The sequence below is a fragment of the Scyliorhinus torazame genome, chromosome 28 (genome assembly GCF_047496885.1).
Source record: "Scyliorhinus torazame isolate Kashiwa2021f chromosome 28, sScyTor2.1, whole genome shotgun sequence".
Lineage (NCBI taxonomy): Eukaryota > Metazoa > Chordata > Chondrichthyes > Carcharhiniformes > Scyliorhinidae > Scyliorhinus > Scyliorhinus torazame.
Genome location: NC_092734.1, coordinates 18,858,522 through 18,873,042, shown reverse-complemented (window position 1 = coordinate 18,873,042; position 14,521 = coordinate 18,858,522). Strand labels below are relative to the sequence as shown.

Below are 14,521 nucleotides of genomic sequence, written 5' to 3'. Positions count from 1 at the left end.
CAGGCAGACACTCAGACAGGCAGGCACTCAGACAGACAGACGCTCAGACAGACAGACGCTCAGACAGACAGACGCTCAGACAGACAGACGCTCAGGCAGGCAGACGCTCAGGCAGGCAGACGCTCAGACAGGCAGAGGCTCAGACAGGCAGAGGCTCAGACAGGCAGAGGGGCGCTCGGACCGGCGGGCGGGCGCTCGGACCGGCGGACGGGCGCTCGGACCGGCACTCAGACAGGCGGGCACTCAGACAGGCGGGCACTCAGACAGGCGGGCACTCAGACAGGCGGGCACTCAGACAGGCGGGCACTCAGACAGGCGGGCACTCAGACAGGCGGGCACTCAGACAGGCGGGCACTCAGACAGGCGGGCACTCAGACAGGCGGGCACTCAGACAGGCGGGCACTCAGACAGGCGGGCACTCAGACAGGCGGGCACTCAGACAGGCGGGCACTCAGACAGGCGGGCACTCAGACAGGCGGGCACTCAGACAGGCGGGCACTCAGACAGGCGGGCACTCAGACAGGCGGGCACTCAGACAGGCGGGCACTCAGACAGGCGGGCACTCAGACAGGCGGGCACTCAGACAGGCGGGCACTCAGACAGGCGGGCACTCAGACAGGCGGGCACTCAGACAGGCGGGCACTCAGACAGGCGGGCACTCAGACAGGCGGGCACTCAGACAGGCGGGCACTCAGACAGGCGGGCACTCAGACAGGCGGGCACTCAGACAGGCGGGCACTCAGACAGGCGGGCACTCAGACAGGCGGGCACTCAGACAGGCGGGCACTCAGACAGGCGGGCACTCAGACAGGCGGGCACTCAGACAGGCGGGCACTCAGACAGGCGGGCACTCAGACAGGCGGGCACTCAGACAGGCGGGCACTCAGACAGGCGGGCACTCAGACAGGCGGGCACTCAGACAGGCGGGCACTCAGACAGGCGGGCACTCAGACAGGCGGGCACTCAGACAGGCGGGCACTCAGACAGGCGGGCACTCAGACAGGCGGGCACTCAGACAGGCGGGCACTCAGACAGGCGGGCACTCAGACAGGCGGGCACTCAGACAGGCGGGCACTCAGACAGGCGGGCACTCAGACAGGCGGGCACTCAGACAGGCGGGCACTCAGACAGGCGGGCACTCAGACAGGCGGGCACTCAGACAGGCGGGCACTCAGACAGGCGGGCACTCAGACAGGCGGGCACTCAGACAGGCGGGCACTCAGACAGGCGGGCACTCAGACAGGCGGGCACTCAGACAGGCGGGCACTCAGACAGGCGGGCACTCAGACAGGCGGGCACTCAGACAGGCGGGCACTCAGACAGGCGGGCACTCAGACAGGCGGGCACTCAGACAGGCGGGCACTCAGACAGGCGGGCACTCAGACAGGCGGGCACTCAGACAGGCGGGCACTCAGACAGGCGGGCACTCAGACAGGCGGGCACTCAGCCAGACCGACACTCAGCCAGACCGACACTCAGCCAGACCGACACTCAGCCAGACCGACACTCAGCCAGACCGACACTCAGCCAGACCGACACTCAGCCAGACCGACACTCAGCCAGACCGACACTCAGCCAGACCGACACTCAGCCAGACCGACACTCAGCCAGACCGACACTCAGCCAGACCGACACTCAGCCAGACCGACACTCAGCCAGACCGACACTCAGCCAGACCGACACTCAGCCAGACCGACACTCAGCCAGACCGACACTCAGCCAGACCGACACTCAGCCAGACCGACACTCAGCCAGACCGACACTCAGCCAGACCGACACTCAGCCAGACCGACACTCAGCCAGACCGACACTCAGCCAGACCGACACTCAGCCAGACCGACACTCAGCCAGACCGACACTCAGCCAGACCGACACTCAGCCAGACCGACACTCAGCCAGACCGACACTCAGCCAGACCGACACTCAGCCAGACCGACACTCAGCCAGACCGACACTCAGCCAGACCGACACTCAGCCAGACCGACACTCAGCCAGACCGACACTCAGCCAGACCGACACTCAGCCAGACCGACACTCAGCCAGACCGACACTCAGCCAGACCGACACTCAGCCAGACCGACACTCAGCCAGACCGACACTCAGCCAGACCGACACTCAGCCAGACCGACACTCAGCCAGACCGACACTCAGCCAGACCGACACTCAGCCAGACCGACACTCAGCCAGACCGACACTCAGCCAGACCGACACTCAGCCAGACCGACACTCAGCCAGACCGACACTCAGCCAGACCGACACTCAGCCAGACCGACACTCAGCCAGACCGACACTCAGCCAGACCGACACTCAGCCAGACCGACACTCAGCCAGACCGACACGCAGGCAGACCGACACGCAGACAGACTCAGGCAGACAGACACTCAGGCAGACAGTCACTGAGACAGGCAGACAGCCAGACCGACACTCAGCCAGACCGACACTCAGCCAGACCGACACTCAGCCAGACCGACACTCAGCCAGACCGACACTCAGCCAGACCGACACTCAGCCAGACCGACACTCAGCCAGACCGACACTCAGCCAGACCGACACTCAGCCAGACCGACACTCAGCCAGACCGACACTCAGCCAGACCGACACTCAGCCAGACCGACACTCAGCCAGACCGACACTCAGCCAGACCGACACTCAGCCAGACCGACACTCAGCCAGACCGACACTCAGCCAGACCGACACTCAGCCAGACCGACACTCAGCCAGACCGACACTCAGCCAGACCGACACTCAGCCAGACCGACACTCAGCCAGACCGACACTCAGCCAGACCGACACTCAGCCAGACCGACACTCAGCCAGACCGACACTCAGCCAGACCGACACGCAGACAGACTCAGGCAGACAGACACTCAGGCAGACAGTCACTGAGACAGGCAGACAGCCAAACAGACAGTCCGACAGACACTCAGGCAGGCAGGCACTCAGACAGGGAGGCACTCGGACCGGCCGACAGGCACTCGGACCGGCCGACAGGCACTCGGACCGGCCGACAGGCACTCGGACCGGCCGACAGGCACTCGGACCGGCCGACAGGCACTCGGACCGGCCGACAGGCACTCGGACCGGCCGACAGGCACTCGGACCGGCCGACAGGCACTCGGACCGGCCGACAGGCACTCGGACCGGCCGACAGGCACTCGGACCGGCCGACAGGCACTCGGACCGGCCGACAGGCACTCGGACCGGCCGACAGGCACTCGGACCGGCCGACAGGCACTCGGACCGGCCGACAGGCACTCGGACCGGCCGACAGGCACTCGGACCGGCCGACAGGCACTCGGACCGGCCGACAGGCACTCGGACCGGCCGACAGGCGGGCACCCGGACAGGCGGGCACCCGGACAGGCGGGCACCCGGACAGGCGGGCACCCGGACAGGCGGGCACCCGGACAGGCGGGCACTCGGACAGGCGGGCACTCGGACAGGCGGGCACTCGGACAGGCGGGCACTCGGACAGGCGGGCACTCGGACAGGCGGGCACTCGGACAGGCGGGCACTCGGACAGGCGGGCACTCGGACAGGCGGGCACTCGGACAGGCGGGCACTCGGACAGGCGGGCACTCGGACAGGTGGGCACTCGGACAGGTAGGCACTGACAGGCAGGCACTCAGACAGACAGGCAGGCACTCAGACAGGCACTCACTGAGACAGGCAGGCACGAACTCGGACAGGCAGGCAGGCTCTCGGACAGGCAGGCAGGCACTCGGACAGGCAGGCAGGCACTCGGACAGGCAGGCAGGCACTCGGACAGGCAGGCAGGCACTCGGACAGGCAGGCAGGCACTCGGACAGGCAGGCAGGCACTCGGACAGGCAGGCAGGCACTCGGACAGGCAGGCAGGCACTCGGACAGGCAGGCAGACACTCGGACATTTAGATAGGCATGCAGGCATTTTGATAGACAGGCACTCTGGCAGGCAGGCACTCGGACAGGCACACACTCGGACAGGCACACACTCGGACAGGCACACACTCGGACAGGCACACACTCGGACAGGCACACACTCGGACAGGCACACACTCGGACAGGCACACACTCGGACAGGCACACACTCGGACAGGCACACACTCGGACAGGCAGACACCCGGACAGGCAGACACCCGGACAGGCAGACACTCGGACAGGCAGGCAGACACTCAGACATTTAGATAGGCATGCAGGCATTTAGACAGACAGGCACTCTGGCAGACAGGCACTCAGAAAGACTGACAGACAGACACGCACTCAGACAGGCACTCAGACAGACAGGCACTCAGACAGGCAGGTAGGCACTGACAGGCAGGCACTCGGACAGACAGGCGGGCACTCGGGCAGGCACTCGGACAGGCAGGCAGGCACTCGGACAGGCAGGCAGGCACTCGGACAGGCAGGCAGGCACTCGGACAGGCAGGCAGGCACTCGGACAGGCAGGCAGACACTCGGACAGGCAGGCAGACACTCGGACAGGCAGGCAGACACTCGGACAGGCAGGCAGACACTCAGACATTAAGATAGGCATGCAGGCATTTTGACAGACAGGCACTCTGGCAGGCAGGCACTCGGACAGGCAGGCACTCGGACAGGCTGGCAGGCACTCGGACAGGCTGGCAGGCACTCGGACAGGCAGGCAGGCACTCGGACAGGCAGGCAGGCACTCGGACAGGCAGGCAGGCACTCGGACAGGCAGGCAGGCACTCGGACAGGCAGGCAGGCACTCGGACAGGCAGGCAGGCACTCGGACAGGCAGGCAGGCACTCGGACAGGCAGGCAGGCACTCGGACAGGCAGGCAGGCACTCGGACAGGCAGGCAGACACTCGGACAGGCAGGCAGACACTCAGACATTTAGATAGGCATGCAGGCACTCTGGCAGGCAGACACTCGGACAGGCAGACACTCGGACAGGCAGACACTCGGACAGGCAGACACTCGGACAGGCAGACACTCGGACAGGCAGACACTCGGACAGGCAGACACTCGGACAGGCAGACACTCGGACAGGCAGACACTCGGACAGGCAGACACTCGGACAGGCAGACACTCGGACAGGCAGACACTCGGACAGGCAGACACTCGGACAGGCAGACACTCGGACAGGCAGACACTCGGACAGGCAGACACTCGGACAGGCAGACACTCGGACAGGCAGACACTCGGACAGGCAGACACTCGGACAGGCAGGCAGACACTCAGGCAGGCAGACACTCAGGCAGGCAGACACTCAGACAGACAGACACTCACTCAGACAGACAGACACTCACTCAGACAGACAGACACTCAGTCAGACAGGCAGGCACTCAGACAGACAGACACTCAGACAGACACTCAGTCAGACAGGCAGACACTCAGTCAGACAGGCAGACACTCAGACAGACACTCAGACAGACAGGCAGACAGACACTCAGACAGACAGGCAGACCCTCAGACAGACACTCAGTCAGACACTCAGTCAGACAGGCAGACACTCAGACAGACACTCAGTCAGACAGGCAGACACTCAGACAGACAGGCAGACACTCAGACAGACACTCAGACTGACACTCAGTCAGACAGACACTCAGTCAGACAGACAGACACTCAGTCAGACAGGCAGACACTCAGTCAGACAGGCAGACACTCAGACAGACACTCAGACAGACGGGCAGACAGACACTCAGACAGACAGGCAGACACTCAGACAGACACTCAGTCAGACAGGCAGACACTCAGTCAGACAGGCAGACACTCAGTCAGACAGGCAGACACTCAGACAGACAGGCAGACACTCAGACAGACACTCAGACAGACACTCAGACAGACACTCAGACAGACACTCAGACAGACACTCAGACAGACACTCAGACAGACACTCAGTCAGACAGACAGACACTCAGTCAGACAGACAGACAGGCAGACACTCAGACAGACACTCAGTCAGACAGGCAGACACTCAGTCAGACAGGCAGACAGTCAGGCAGACACTCAGTCAGACAGGCAGACACTCAGTCAGACAGGCAGACACTCAGTCAGACAGGCAGACACTCAGTCAGACAGGCAGACACTCAGACAGACACTCAGTCAGACAGGCAGACACTCAGACAGGCAGACACTCAGTCAGACAGGCAGACACTCAGTCAGACAGGCAGACACTCAGTCAGACAGGCAGACACTCAGACAGACACTCAGTCAGACAGGCAGACACCCTGTCAGACAGACAGACACTCAGTCAGACAGACAGACACTCAGTCAGACAGACAGACACTCAGACAGACAGACAGACACTCAGTCAGACAGACAGACACTCAGTCAGACAGACAGACACTCAGTCAGACAGACACTCAGGCAGACACTCAGTCAGACAGGCAGACACTCAGTCAGACAGGCAGACACTCAGTCAGACAGGCAGACACTCAGTCAGACAGGCAGACACTCAGTCAGACAGGCAGACACTCAGTCAGACAGGCAGACACTCAGTCAGACAGGCAGACACTCAGTCAGACAGGCAGACACTCAGACAGACACTCAGTCAGACAAGCAGACATTCAGACAGACAGGCAGACACTCAGACAGACACTCAGTCAGACAGACAGACACTCAGTCAGACAGGCAGACACTCAGTCAGACAGGCAGACACTCAGACAGACACTCAGTCAGACAGACAGACACTCAGACAGACACTCAGACAGACACTCAGACAGACACTCAGACAGACAGACAGACACTCAGACAGACAGACAGACACTCAGACAGACAGACAGACACTCAGACAGACACTCAGACAGACAGGCAGACACTCAGTCAGACAGGCAGACACTCAGACAGGCAGACACTCAGTCAGACAGGCAGACACTCAGTCAGACAGACAGACACTCAGTCAGACAGACAGACACTCAGTCAGACAGACAGACACTCAGTCAGACAGACAGACACTCAGTCAGACAGGCAGACACTCAGTCAGACAGGCAGACACTCAGACAGACACTCAGTCAGACAGACAGACACTCAGACAGACACTCAGACAGACACTCAGACAGACAGACAGACAGACAGACAGACAGACAGACACTCAGACAGACAGACAGACACTCAGACAGACACTCAGACAGACAGGCAGACACTCAGTCAGACAGGCAGACACTCAGACAGGCAGACACTCAGTCAGACAGGCAGACACTCAGTCAGACAGACAGACACTCAGTCAGACAGACAGACACTCAGTCAGACAGACAGACACTCAGTCAGACAGACAGACACTCAGTCAGACAGACACTCAGTCAGACAGGCAGACACTCAGTCAGACAGGCAGACACTCAGACAGACACTCAGTCAGACAGGCAGACACTCAGTCAGACAGGCAGACACTCAGACAGACACTCAGTCAGACAGGCAGACAGACACTCAGTCAGACACTCAGTCAGACACTCAGTCAGACAGACAGACACTCAGTCAGACAGACACTCAGGCAGACACTCAGTCAGACAGGCAGACACTCAGTCAGACAGGCAGACACTCAGTCAGACAGGCAGACACTCAGTCAGACAGGCAGACACTCAGTCAGACAGGCAGACACTCAGTCAGACAGGCAGACACTCAGTCAGACAGGCAGACACTCAGTCAGACAGGCAGACACTCAGTCAGACAGGCAGACACTCAGTCAGACAGGCAGACACTCAGTCAGACAGGCAGACACTCAGTCAGACAGGCAGACACTCAGACAGACACTCAGTCGGACAGGCAGACACTCAGTCAGACAGGCGGACACTCAGACAGACAGACAGACACTCAGACAGACAGACAGACACTCAGACAGACAGGCAGACACTCAGACAGACAGACAGACACTCAGACAGACAGGCAGACACTCAGACAGACAGGCAGACACTCAGTCAGACAGGCAGACACTCAGTCAGACAGGCAGACACTCAGTCAGACAGGCAGACACTCAGTCAGACAGGCAGACACTCAGACAGACAGACACTCAGTCAGACAGACAGACACTCAGTCAGACAGACAGACACTCAGACAGACAGGCAGACACTCAGACAGACACTCAGTCAGTCAGACAGACACTCAGTCAGACAGACAGACACTCAGTCAGACAGACAGACACTCAGTCAGACAGACAGACACTCAGTCAGACAGACAGACACTCAGACAGACAGGCAGACACTCAGTCAGACAGACACTCAGTCAGACACTCAGACAGACACTCAGTCAGACAGACAGACAGGCAGACACTCAGTCAGACAGTCAGACAGGCAGACACTCAGTCAGACAGTCAGACACTCAGACAGACACTCAGTCAGACACTCAGTCAGACAGACAGACAGGCAGACACTCAGTCAGACACTCAGACAGACACTCAGTCAGACAGGCAGACACTCAGTCAGACACTCAGTCAGACAGACAGACAGGCAGACACTCAGTCAGACACTCAGTCAGACAGACAGACAGGCAGACACTCAGACAGACACTCAGACAGACACTCAGACAGACACTCAGACAGACACTCAGACAGACACTCAGACAGACACTCAGACAGACACTCAGTCAGACAGGCAGACACTCAGTCAGACAGGCAGACACTCAGTCAGACACTCAGTCAGACAGACAGACAGGCAGACACTCAGGCAGACACTCAGACAGACACTCAGACAGACACTCAGTCAGACAGACAGACAGGCAGACACTCAGGCAGACACTCAGACAGACACTCAGTCAGACAGGCAGACACTCAGGCAGACACTCAGACAGACACTCAGACAGACAGGCAGACACTCAGGCAGACACTCAGACAGACACTCAGTCAGACAGGCAGACACTCAGTCAGACAGACAGACAGGCAGACACTCAGTCAGACACTCAGACAGACACTCAGACAGACAGGCAGACACTCAGTCAGACACTCAGTCAGACAGACAGACAGGCAGACACTCAGTCAGACACTCAGTCAGACAGACAGACAGGCAGACACTCAGTCAGACACTCAGACAGACACTCAGACAGACACTCAGACAGACACTCAGACAGACACTCAGGCAGACACTCAGTCAGACAGGCAGACACTCAGTCAGACACTCAGTCAGACAGACAGACAGGCAGACACTCAGGCAGACACTCAGACAGACACTCAGACAGACACTCAGTCAGACAGACAGACAGGCAGACACTCAGGCAGACACTCAGACAGACACTCAGTCAGACAGGCAGACACTCAGTCAGACAGACAGACACTCAGGCAGACACTCAGGCAGACACTCAGTCAGACAGACAGACAGGCAGACACTCAGACAGACACTCAGTCAGACAGGCAGACACTCAGGCAGACACTCAGACAGACACTCAGTCAGACAGACACTCAGACAGACAGACACTCAGTCAGACAGGCAGACACTCAGTCAGACAGACACTCAGACAGACCTGAACCTATCAATGAGCTGCCAGTTTCTTCCACCAGTGCAGACACCTGTTTACCGGGGCAGGCCGGGATCGGGGCTGAGTGAGAGAGTGAATGCTGTCTAATCCCGGGGGCAGGGACCCAGCGCCCGCCCTGCCGCATCCGCGGACTCCCCGCCGCCTCTTACCTTAGCGGTGCCGGCAAGCGGCTGACTGGACGGCCTGGGCCTGGCTCCGCACCTCTGTTATTTGTCGCATGGGGTGAAGTGGCGGAGAGGAGCCGGGGACTTTGTGTCCCGGTCAGGGAGACCGCTTTTCGGCCCCATTCCCTCTCCCAAACCGCTCGGTGTTTTTTCCAATTACCCCGCCCCCTCCCCCTGAGAGGGGCCGTTGCGTGACGCCAACGCCAGGTGTCCAAAGCGCATGCGCCGGGATATCCCGGGGGTGGGGGGGAAGAGGAGGAAAGTGAATGCAGCGAATCACGCCTGCGCGCCCGGAGCATAGCTTTCACTGGAGCTGCCTCACTGCGCCTGCGCCCTCAGGACGGACCCGCCGCTGAACTGCCTCAGTGCGCCTGCGCTCTCAATCCGTACCTGCGTCTGGCCTGCGTCACTGCGCCTGCACCTTCAGGACGGCCCTGCCGCTGAACTGCCTCAGTGTGCCTGCGCCCTCAGTACGGACCCGAGGCTGGCCTGCATCACTGCCCCTTTGTGTCCACATGGTTAGGGTGGGTATTGGGTTACGGTGGAGGCATGGGTTTAAACTCTTTCCAAGAGCTGGTACAGACTCGATGGGCCGAATGGCCTCGTTCTACTGTTGATTTTATGAGAGCTGACTGGTGGTGATTTAACCTGAGGATCACCACACCTCTTCTCGGTGGTAGGGGAAGGTGCTGTCAAAGAAGACCTGGTGAGCTGCTACAGTGCATCTTGTACATGGTACACACTGCTGGCAGTATGTGTCAGTGGCAGAGGGAGTGAATGTTGATGATGGTGGATGGGCTGCAAGTCAAGCGGGCTGCTTTGCCCTGGATGGTGTTGAGCTTCTTGACTGATGTTGGAGCTGCACTCATCCAGGCATCTTGAGAGAATTCCATCATAGTTTTGACTTTTGCATTGTAGATGGTGAAAATCCTTTGAAGAGTCAGGAGATGAGTAAGTCACAGCAGAATATCTCACGTCTGACCTGTTCTTGTGGCCACAGTATTTATGTGGCTGTTCCAGTTAGATTTGTAGTCACTATTGACCCCCCATGATGCTGATTTTGACGATTCAGCAATGGCAAAAGTAATTAAGGAAATACAAAGCGACTATCCTGTTTCTCATTGTCAGTCTACCTTGTGTGCATTTTAATGCATTGTTTTCCCAGACCCTGTATACTGGGAGTCATGATCAAGTAGTCTTTAGGTAAAGTGAGTTTAGAGATACACTAATATAATTTTCATATATATTCTATCCTTTTAGCAATTCAGTGACAGTGAAACCAGCACATCTATTGGTCTGCAGTATCCCACAGTTTCTTTTTCAATCGGACCCCAAATGGAAAGGATTTCTGGTCACCTTTGGCAAAAAACTAGAGGACTTGCTTTAAAGTGTGTTACCTGCTTAACCATTAAAAAAAGCAACATAATAGGCGCTGAAGGTCAGGGGAGAGCTGATCTCCATTAGGGCCCATAAGGAGAGAAGGGAGAAGAGAGAGGGGGAGACGCTGGTGGGGGAGATGGTGAGGATGGACAGGAGGTACGCAGAGGTCCCGGAGGATGGATTGCTTAGGGAGCGGCACAGCCTCCAGGCCGAATTCGATCTGTTGACCATCAGGATGGCGCAGTGGAGGAAGGCGCAGGAGGAGGTATATGAATCTGGAGAAAAGGCGAGCCGGGTGCTGGCGCACCAGCTTCGGAAGCGAGAGGCAGCTAGGGAGATCGGGGGAGTTAAGGATGGGGGAGGGAGCATGGTGCGAAGTGGGGTGGCTATCAATGGGGTCTTCAGGGACTTCTACGAGGAACTGTATCGGTCCGAGCCCCCACTGGAGGAGGGAGGGATGGGTCGCTTTCTGGACCGGTTGAGATTCCAGAGGGTGGAGATGGGGCAGGTGACGGGGCTGGGGGCGTTGGTTGGGTTGGAGGAGTTGGTCAAAGGGATAGGAAGCATGCAGACGGGGAAGGCACCGGGGCCAGATGGGTCCCGGTCGAGTTTTATAAGAAGTATGCGGACCTGCTGGGCCTTCTGTTGGTAAGGACCTTTAACGAGGCAAGGGAAGGAGGGGCTTTGCCCCCCGACGATGTCTCGGGCGCTGATCTCCTTGATCCTAAAGCGGGACAAGGATCCCCTACAATGTGGGGCATACAGGCCGATCTCACTCCTAAATGTAGATGCAAAGTTGTTGGCGAAGATTTTAGCCACGAGGATAGAGGACTGTGTGCCGCAGGTCATTCACGAGGATCAGATGGGGTTCGTGAAAGGGAGACAGCTGAATACGAATGTACGGCGGCTATTGAATGTTATAATGATGCTGGCGGTGGAAGGGGAGAAGGAGATAATGGCGACGATGGATGCGGAGAAGGCCTTTGATAGGGTAGAGTGGGGGTACCTGTGGGAGGTGCTGAAAAGGTTCGGGTTTGGGGAGGGGTTTGTCAGGTGGGTTAAGTTGCCGTATGAGGCCCCGGTGGCGAGTGTGGCCACGAACAGAAGGAGGTCAGAGTATTTTCGGTTACACCGGGAGACGAGGCAGGGGTGTCCCCTGTCCCCCCTGCTCTTTACACTGGCAATTGAGCCCCTGGCCATGGCATTGAGGGAGTCGAGGCATTGGAAGGGGCTGGTGGGGAGGAACATCGGGTGTCGATCTATGCGGACGATTTGCTGTTCTATGTGGACGATTTGCTGGGGCTGGTTTAGCACACTGGGTTAAATCGCTGGCTTTTCAAGAAGACCAAGCCAGGCCAGCAGCACGGTTCAATTCCCGTACCAGCCTCCCCGAACAGGCGCCGGAATGTGGCGACTAGGGGCTTTTCACAGTAACTTCATTTGAAGCCTACATGTGACAATAAGCGATTTTCAATTGTCAATTCAATTTCAATTATATGTGGCGGACCCAGTGGGGGGAATGCCAGAGGTGATGAGGATCCTCAGGGAGTTTGGGGATTTCTCCGGATATAAGCTCAATATGGGGAAAAGCGAGGTGTTCGTTGTTCACCCAGGGGACCAGGAGAGGGGGTTTGGTGAGCTCCCACTAAAAAGGGCAGAGAGGAGTTTCAGGTACCTGGGGGTCCAGGTGGCTAGGAGTTGGGGGGCCCTGCATAAGTTTAACTTTGCGAGACTGGTGGGGCAAATGGAGGAGGAGTTTAAGAGGTGGGACATGCTGCCACTCTCCCAGGCGGGTAGGGTCAGTTAAAATGACGGTGCTCCCGAGATTTTTGTTCCTGTTCCAGTGCCTCCCCATCCTGATCCCTAAGGCCTTCTTCAGGCGGGTTAATAGAAGCGATTTGGGGGTTGTGTGGGCACAGAAGACCCCGTGGGTGAGGAGGGTGTTCCTGGAGAGGTGCAGGGTTGGGGGGGGTGGCGCTGCCTAACCTCTGTGGGTATTATTGGGCCGCCAACGTGGCGATGATGCGTAAGTGGGTGATGGGGAGGGGGTGGCATAGAAGAGGCTGGAGATGGCATCCTGTGTGGGCACCTGCCTGGAGGCGCTGGTGACGGCACCGCTGCCGCTTCCTCCGAGGTATACCACGGGCCCGGTGGTGGCAGCTACCCTCAGAATTTGGGGGCAATGGAGACGTGACAGGGGAGGAAGTGGGGGCTTCGGTGTGGTCCCCGATACGGGGGAACCACCGGTTTGTCGCGGGAGGATGGACGGAGGGTTCCTGAGCTGGCACAGGGCAGGTATTAGAAGGATGGGGTACGTGTTTGTGGTCGGGAAGTTCGCGAGCCTGGGTGAGCTGGAGGAGAAGTTTGGGCTCCCCCCGGGGAACACATTCAGATATATGCAGGTAAGGGTGTTTGTTCGGCGGCAGGTGGTGGAGTTCCCACTGTTGCCGCCATGCAGGGTCCAGGACCGGGTGCTGTCGGGGGTGTGGGTTGGAGAGGGGAGGATCTCGGCAACGTATCAGGTAATGCAGGAGGAGGAGGATGCCTCGGTGGAGGAGCTAAAGGGTAAGTGGGAGGAGTTGGGTGAGGAGATTGACGAGGGGACGTGGGCGGATGTCCTGGGGAGAGTGAACTCTTCCTCCTCTTGCATGAGGCTCAGCCTCATACAATTCAAGGTGCTGCATAGGGCTCACATGACCAGGGCAAGGATGAGCCGGTTCTTTGGGTGCGAGGACAGGTGTGTTAGGTGCTCAGGGAGCCCAGCAAACCACACCCACATGTTCTGGGCGTGCCCAGCGCTGGAGGAATTTTGGAAGGGTGTAGCGAGGACAGTGTCGAGGGTGGTAGGTTCCAGGGTCAAGCCGGGCTGGGGGCTCACAATATTTGGGGTGGCAGAGGAGCCGGGAGTGCAGGAGGCCGGTATTCTGGCCTTTGCGTCCATGGTAGCCCGGCGAAGGATTCTCCTTCAGTGGAAGGATGCGAGGCCCCCAAGCGTGGAATCCTGGATCAACGATATGGTGGGGTTTATTAAATTCCTAGACTTCCTGGCAGAGAGTTAGAAGATGGTCAGCAGCAGCAGCAACCCGGGGGGGGGGGGAGGGGTTGTTGGTTTGTTTCTTTCTGTATTCTGTTGTTGATATTTTGTGAAAATTTGAATAAAAATTCTTTTTTTTTTAAAGCAACATAATTACAGTAACACATTGTGAATGAGATAGTTGCATGTTATTTATTTGTTCGTGATAAATCATTTGTCAATGAGATGTTTTACTTTGGTTTTGAAACCAAAACTACTGCGATATTAGTTTTAGATTGTTGGATTGGATTTGTTTATTGTCACGTGTACCGAGGTACAGTGAAAAGTATTTTTCTGCGAGCAGCTCAACAGATCATTAAATACATGAAAAGGAAATAAAAGAAAATACATAATAGGGCAACACAACAACTATGTAACTACATAAGCACTGGCATCGGATGAAGCATACAGGGTGTAGTGTTAATAAGGTCAGTCCATAAGAGGGTCATTTAGGAGTCTGGTGACAGTGGGGAAGAAGCTGTTTTTGAGTCTGTTC

At 58.0% G+C, this 14,521-nt stretch overlaps 1 protein-coding gene across 11 annotated transcripts in view; it reads right to left on the bottom strand.

Annotated features, from left to right (window-relative positions):
• dlg5a (discs, large homolog 5a (Drosophila)) overlaps window positions 1–9,787 on the bottom strand; it is a 259,461-nt gene extending 249,674 nt beyond the window's left edge. For 8 of the 11 annotated variants that reach the window (XM_072491581.1, XM_072491584.1, XM_072491585.1 and 5 more), the window contains exon 1: window positions 9,558–9,787. The gene's annotated coding sequence lies outside the window, so the exon portion shown is untranslated. The remainder of the gene's footprint in view (window positions 1–9,557) is intronic. The other 3 variants (XM_072491588.1, XM_072491591.1, XM_072491593.1) reach the window with 1 other exon arrangement.
• Window positions 9,788–14,521: the final 4,734 nt, after the last annotated feature.